The sequence below is a fragment of the Condylura cristata genome, unplaced genomic scaffold (genome assembly GCF_000260355.1).
Source record: "Condylura cristata isolate star-nosed mole 26May11 unplaced genomic scaffold, ConCri1.0 scaffold00096, whole genome shotgun sequence".
Lineage (NCBI taxonomy): Eukaryota > Metazoa > Chordata > Mammalia > Eulipotyphla > Talpidae > Condylura > Condylura cristata.
This window is the reverse complement of record NW_004567197.1, coordinates 3,335-10,790: the sequence shown is the minus strand read 5'-3', so window position 1 is coordinate 10,790 and position 7,456 is coordinate 3,335.

Here is a 7,456-nt window from a genome sequence, read left to right as displayed (position 1 = left end):
AGGCGGGAATCGAACTCATGCGGAAGTGGCTTCAGATTCTCAATGCTGTGCTTTAACCCGCTGCGCCATCAGGGAGGGCCACACAGAAGTTTTTTAATAAGAAAAATGGGAGAATTGCTCTAAGAGTTTACAAGCAAAACTATTAAGACATGTTCATAGTGTTATTAAAAAGAACAACTATGAAATAATACTGACTGGACAGAAACAAAACCTAATTTACTTTTTTTAAAGATTTATTTATTTATGCATACAGAACTGAGGTACAGGCCAGAGGTACAGGCAGTGAGAGGATTCACCAGAGACAGAGTGGGGAATAGAACAGGCCAAGTGATGACGTACACTGCTGAGGGGAGCAGTGGGCAGGTCAGGAGAGGTCTACGGCGCCATATGGGTCACCTCTGGGGCAAGGATCAAACTCATGCTGAAGTGGCTTTAGCTGTTAGTGCTGTGTTTTAACCCGCTGCACCACCAGGGAAAGCTCAAAACCTAATATATTTTAAGATTAATGAAAATTTTATTTACTATATTTCTAAGAATCTGATAACCCTATGAAAAGATTTTGGAATGGGAAACAAAAGCAATTCTAAACTTTTATGAAACAGGTTATCGTCTCCTGTTCTCCAGGTCACACATGTCTGAAAAAAAAAATAGAAAAGATAATATCTAAGTATAAAGGGTTCGCTGCTGTGAATTTTATCTACACAATTTGGGGCATGTTTGCCATTTGAATTCTGGATCAGTTTGATTACTGGTGTAAGACAAAATTCTAAGATTCTGCTTCCTACTGAGGAAGGTCTGTTGTGGAAAACACTCTTTATAGTGTATGACATAACTGTGCCAGGTTTTCATACCTGTGTTGTTGTGGTTTCTCCCTTGTGTAGGGAGGTACAATCTGTAACTTGTATGTTGAATTTGCTCTTTCAGCTTCTGTCCCAAAGTGACTAACAGAAGTAAGGAGATGACTCCTTTTAACTGAAAGTGAACTGCTGATTTTTGCTTTTTTAGGTTCTGTTCCAAGAAACCCAAAGATTGCAAGCTTAGTGGCTAACAACAAAAATTACTATTTGATTATTCTGCCCTGTGATTTTATGCAAAAATAGAAAAATGGTTAAAAGATAGCTCAAGTTTGTAAATGGTTTCTGCATTGTTGGATAAAGTTGGGATCAAGGTTGAGAGAACTTGATTGATATATATACCAGAGTTATTTTTTTCTTTCACATGTACTAATGGACTATTTTCCAGTTATGACCTTCATATTGGACATTCATGGACAATACTGGTAACTAATTGCTACTTTTTTTGCATATGCTGAAAACCTTAAGAAGACTATCTTTTACGACTGCACCCTAAAATCTGTGCCACCAAAGATATGGTGATATGAAAATCAAAAGAGGGGGTTGTTATAGGGTGGTCCCCAGGCAAAGGGGAAGTTCCAGGCTCCCTGCCCCACCCAGAAGGAGGGTGAAGCTGAGCAAAGAAAAGAAAAGAAGAGAAGGAGTCTGAGGAGGAAGGAAGCAGGATGGAGAGCCAGAAAGAGACCTGAGGAAGCCACATAGAGCAGCAAGCATGTGCTGAAGAAACCGGGCTTGTTTCCTGGCCCTAGACTGGTTAAGGCAAATGTGGGTGAGAGACCCGTGGGGAGGTGACTATGGCAGTGTTTATATTGGTTTTGATTTTGTTCTTTCCTCCAGACTTGTCTGGCCATTTCTGACCCTTTTCTATGGGTCCCGGCCAGAAGGTGCTTTAGGCTGTGGCAGCTTTCAGGCCTTGCTTTGGGCCAACCCCTTTTGGGTTGACTTTGCCCACGAGGGATTGGTAACTTCAGGTGTTTGATTTAGAGGTTATATTCTTTGTTTTCCATATTGTATATTCATTGTATTAAAGTTCCTTTTCATTAAAGTCTTATATGTTTTGTCTTGATGCAGCGGATGGCAGAACCTATTTAAAGGAGGTAGGTTTGGGGGTTCAGGGGTGTCCCTCTCTCCCTGCCCTGTAACACTCTCAATCTTCTGGAGTCAGTCCTGGTTTGTCGTGTGAAGGGCAGTAGTTACTGATTATTTTAAGCCAGTGGGGTGTGAAGGGGCAAGAGATAACCTTTTAAGGTTTGTATGATCATCATGGTAGCTACAAGGTGGAATGAAAAGGAAAGCAGCAAGGAAAGAGAAGAAGTTTTAATGTGCAGTTTTAGAAGAAGAAAACAATTTTAAAAGAATTTTAAATCATTTCCCTTGGTGTTAGAAATATAATGCAAATTTTATAGTTCTCAAGGCTGCAATACTTTAATTTTTTAATTATTTAAATTAAATAATGTATTCTGGTAAATTTACTGGACAGTTTACTCTTCATTTTTTGTTGTTTTTTTTTTTTTTATGCAATGCTGGGGGCCCTCCCTGGTGGTGCAGCAGGTTATAGTGCAGCACTGCAGGTTAGTCACAGCTGCTTCAGTGGGAGTTTGATCCCCAGCCCCACAGGTGATCCACATGGCACAGCAGCCCTCTCCTGTCTCACCCCTGCTCACCCCCCTCAGCAGTGTATTTCAGTAGATCTGCCTGTTCTGCTCCCCACACTGTCTCTGGTGAATTCTCTTACTTCCCCGATACCTCTGGCCTGTACTCCATTTCTGTATGCATAAATAAATAAATCTTTTTTTAAAAAAATGCCATGCTGGGACTACTTTCAGTGTCAGAACAAGTTGTCCTACCTTCATGCTGCATCAATGCAGTACATAATAAAAGTAAAATTTTAACTCAATGGAGTAAGAGAAATTTACTAAAAATGACCTTGTGTTAATTGATTAACTGGAAAGTAAAAATAGCCTATGCATAAATAAACACATGCCTGATATTGCAGTAATTAAAAGTTCAAATATAGGAAGGAATTCAAAACATAAGAAAAGTATACTAAAAACAGAAAATACTGTTTTTTAAAAAGAAAAACTTCCAGTCATCATAAACACAAACACAATTCATATGAAAAATTGAGAGTTAATATGGGAAATGACTCCCAATTGTTAAACATTCCAGTTATATAAAAAAAAAGCATTTAGGATTCAGTATATAAAACTATAATAAGTAAAATATGTTGTATTAGCTTGCCACCATTCCCATAACAAACTAGTACAAATTAAAACAATACTCATATTTCTAAGTTAGAAATATGGATGAGGGTCAGCTGGGCTCTGCTTAAGACCCTACAAGACGAAGTCACAAGCTGTGATTGCAGTTTCCATCTGAGGATCAAGATTCTCTGCCAAACTTGCAGAATACTGGCAGAATTAATTTCTTTTTATTTCAGTTCAACATTTTATTTATTTGAGGTAGCATTGGTTTACAATACTTTTTATCATTTAGGGGGGGTAGGCTCACCCCTCCTTAAATGTATGTTACCACACTGACTATGTCAGTCTGGGAAGATCATATGAACCTAAAAGTTGTCCAGTTTGTTTGCACAGCAGTGTTCACAGTAGGTTCTTATAATAATATTTTGTATCTTTGCAGCATCTGTTATAATTTCACCTCTTTTCTGATTCTAATTATTTGTTTGCTCTCTTATTCACTCTTCTGAAACAATTCATTGATTTGGTTCATCTCTCAGAGAATGGACTCTTGGTTTCACTGATCTTCTGGATATTTTATTTCTGCTATAATTGTTATTTTTTCATCCTTTTTACTGATTTTCAGATTTGATATTTGTCTAGTTCCTTCAGCTGTAGATTTGGTTTGAGTTTTGTATTGTTTTGTTTTGTTTGTTTGTTTTTTAGCAGAGGCCTCTATGCTATGAACTTCCCTAATAGTGCTGCTTTTAGAACATCCATAGAATCTGGTAGCTTGTCTCATCATTTCAATAGTCCCCAGATACTTTTCAATTTTTTATTTGATTTCTTCATTGATCCAAAACTTGTTCAGAAGCATGTTGTTCAGTCTCCTCATATTTGGTGTTGGGGAGGGAGATTCTTTTTGTTTACTGTTTATTTTATAATCATAAACTTAGCTCTGCAATCCAACTTGACTTAGAAAGGGATCAGGGAATATAGAGTACCCAAGAACTATAGGGAAAACAGCAAGATTATAAGATATTTCTAGTAGATGGGGGTTAATGGGTGCTCTCTTGTACTACAGAAGGAATGGTCTGATGGTTAAGATAAAACGCAAATCTAATTTATTAAATTTGTTCACAGTCATGGTAATCTTTTGGTCTTCTTGCTTCTGGACCCAAAGCCTCCATGGCTTCCCCAATATTCATGCCCTCCTTCACCTTGCCAAAGATCACATGCTTTCTGTCCAACCACTCAGACTTGGCAGTGCAGATTAAAAACTAGAAACTATTTGTGTTTGGTCCAACATTTGCCATTGACATAATACCTTGACCTTGCTTCCAGATGAAATTCTCATCATCAAATTTCTCCCTATATGCACTATAGGCTTGCTTCCAGTGCCATTTTGGTGTGTGAAGTCTCCGTCCTGGCACATAAATCCTGTGATAATTCTGTGAAATCAAGAAGCTTTATAACCAAACCCTTTCTCCCTAGTGCTGAGAGCATGAAAGTTTTCTGCTGTCATTAGAAATTTGTGTACAAAAACCTCAAAGGAATCATGGCCCAAGGGCTTGCCAACAGCAGCACTGGGGCACTGGGAAAGAACACTGGAGGGTTCACCATAGCTGTGCAACACAGGATGTCTGGTGGTGGCAGCTTCTGTGAGGCCAGGGATTCTTTTTTATGGTCAAGAAGATATGACTGTCATTAATATTTATACACCTATTGGTGAGTTCCTGGATTCACTCCAGGGAAGTGCAAGACTGGCTTATCTCCTGCAACTTCCCAGGATATCTTGCCAGCAGTCTGAATGAGGTCCTGGATTCTTTCAGGTAAATACTAGTGGATCCCAAGTCTTATGAGCTCCCAAAAGAATCCACCACTGGCACAGCAGGACAGGTGAAGTCCTAGATTCACGCAAGGAAAGTGCTAGACCAGTACTGTGTCTTACAACCTCCTAGAAGGTAGTCAACCTGCTAGTCAACCATCCGCACAGGTGAGGCCCTGGATTCAAGGAGGGAAGTACTGGAGCAGCACTGGTCTCATAATTTCCTAGGAAATCCAGTCACCAAAAAAAAAAAAAAAAAAAAAAAAAAAATGAGCCCTGTTAAAGGGGTCAGGAAACACCTAGCAGAAACCCTGGGCTGCAGAGAAAATAAGGGAGAAGAAGAATTCCAACAAGTTATAATACCAGTCCTCACAGGAATGATACAAAAGGACACGCTATAGATCCCAACTTTAAAGACATGAAAAAAGTGTTCTCTTATCAGCTAAAGTTAAAGAAATTCAAAAGAGTGGAAGACTACAGAAAAACAAATGTGTGTCCTTAAAAATAAAGCCAATGGCCCTCCCTGGTGGCGCAGCGGGTTAAAGCACAGCACTGAGAATCTAAAGCCGCTTCCTCATGAGTTCGATTCCCGCCTGCCCCGGAGGTGACCACATGGCGTGGCAGACCTCTCCTGACCCGCCCGCTGCTCCCCTCAGCAGTGTATTTCGTTGATCTGCCTGTTCTGCTCTCCACTCTGTCTCTGGTGAATTCTCTCACCCTCCACATCTCTGGCCTGTATCCCAGTTCTGTATGCACAAATAAAATAAAATCTTTTAAAAAAATAAATAAATAAATAAAGCCAATGAGGGCACTCTCTGGTGGCGCAGCAGGTTAAAGCACAACACTAAGAAGCTTAAGCCACTTCCACATGAGTGCAATCCCCGCCTGCCCCTGAGGTGACCACATGGCGAGGCAGACCTCTCCTGACCCGCCTGCTGCTCCCCTCAGCAGTGTACTTGGTCAATCTGCGTGTTTTGCTCCCCACTCTGTCACTGGTGAATCCTCTCACCCTCCACATCTCTGGCCTGTACCCCCGTTCTGTATGAGTAAATAAATAAATCTTTAAATAATAATAATAATAAAACCAATGAACAGCAGATAGAAAATAGTAAGATAAAATTGGGGGTTCATAATATATAAAAAGAGAAATATAAGGGATTAAATGTTCAAGGGAAGTTATGGAAGCAGAATACACCAAATGGAAGAACTCATTAGTATCCTTGAAATGTGAATGCTCAGAGAACCTGTGCAGAAAAGAGAGCTGAAGGGGGAAGACACTGAAGACACACTCTCAAGGCTTAAAGAAACTGAAGAGGAAATAATTCAAGAGTAGACACATTTGTGACATTGATTTAAACCCTATACTTTTTTTCTCAGGGAAAACAAGTGAGGTTCCTAATTCAAGGAGAGGGGAAATTATTGTCATGGAAGTGTACATGGTGAGGGAGTCTTCAGTTGTGGTAGGAAGAGCAACTACACTTAGTAGAAAATGACTTAGAGCTAATGTTCTATCATTAGTGTGCTTTTATGTCAGCAAATGACTGAAACTTTTTGCCTCAGGCTTCTCTCTGTAAAATGTGTTTTTTATCTAGAGCTTATTATGTAAACTTCAGAGCAATATGACTTGTTAACTATTGCAAAATGTTCCTTAACTGCCATGTTTAACTGTCAGAATGACATTATTCCAAGAAAACAAGCAAAAGAAAGAAAAAAAAAAGACACCTAGCCCTACTGGTGAATGATTCCTCACTGTGTAAGAATCTATTTCATTCATGTTCTTTGGATAAAGTATTTGAAAAGGCAAAGAATTTAATGTTTCTCTTATAAGCTCTTCAACTGTTTAAATCCTCCCTGAACCATGAGAAGGTCCATGAGCACAATGCATAAACATCCCAGCATTCAGTCACATTTGATTTCAAGGACAAAGAGCAAAAGATGAAAACAAGCATATCTTGGGGCCTGAATATTGGTAATGAGGGAACAGATGCTTAGAATTACCGACTATACTGTGCCTACAGCATCAAATATCAAAGTGAGAAAAACTCCACTTTTAAAATAAAGTTACCAGGAGCAATATTAAATGGATATAGAGCAATCAGAACAGTGATGGCAAATATAAATAAAAACAAGCATCTTCCCCTCTTCTCTTCCTCTCTCTTCTCTGAATCTTAGGGTCACCTTTTAAAACAGAGAACAAGATATAAAAACAGACTAGAAGGAGTTACCAGGTAAAAAGAAGATCCCACTGGTGGCATATGAAGGCACTGTGACTCCGACAGTCTGTGTTGGGTGCCAGTTGCAGAACACCTGACTGGAAAATTAATCACTGGGCTTCCACCAGCAGTGTAATATCACAATTGGGTAACCTAGAGCAAGGTGGGTTTGTACAGATGAGATGAAAGTGTAAAGGGGGAATATCAAAGAACCCACAGTAGAGTTTGAGGGGTAAGGGAAAATGATTACAGAGGGATACCGAAGGTGGCTTTAGCCCTACCTCAAGGTCCCTCAGAATAGACAGGGACCTTAGGTCCATCCCCTTGCTCCTTCCCTAATGGGGAAATTTAGTAATTCTGTTCCCAGAATGTGGTGTGGAG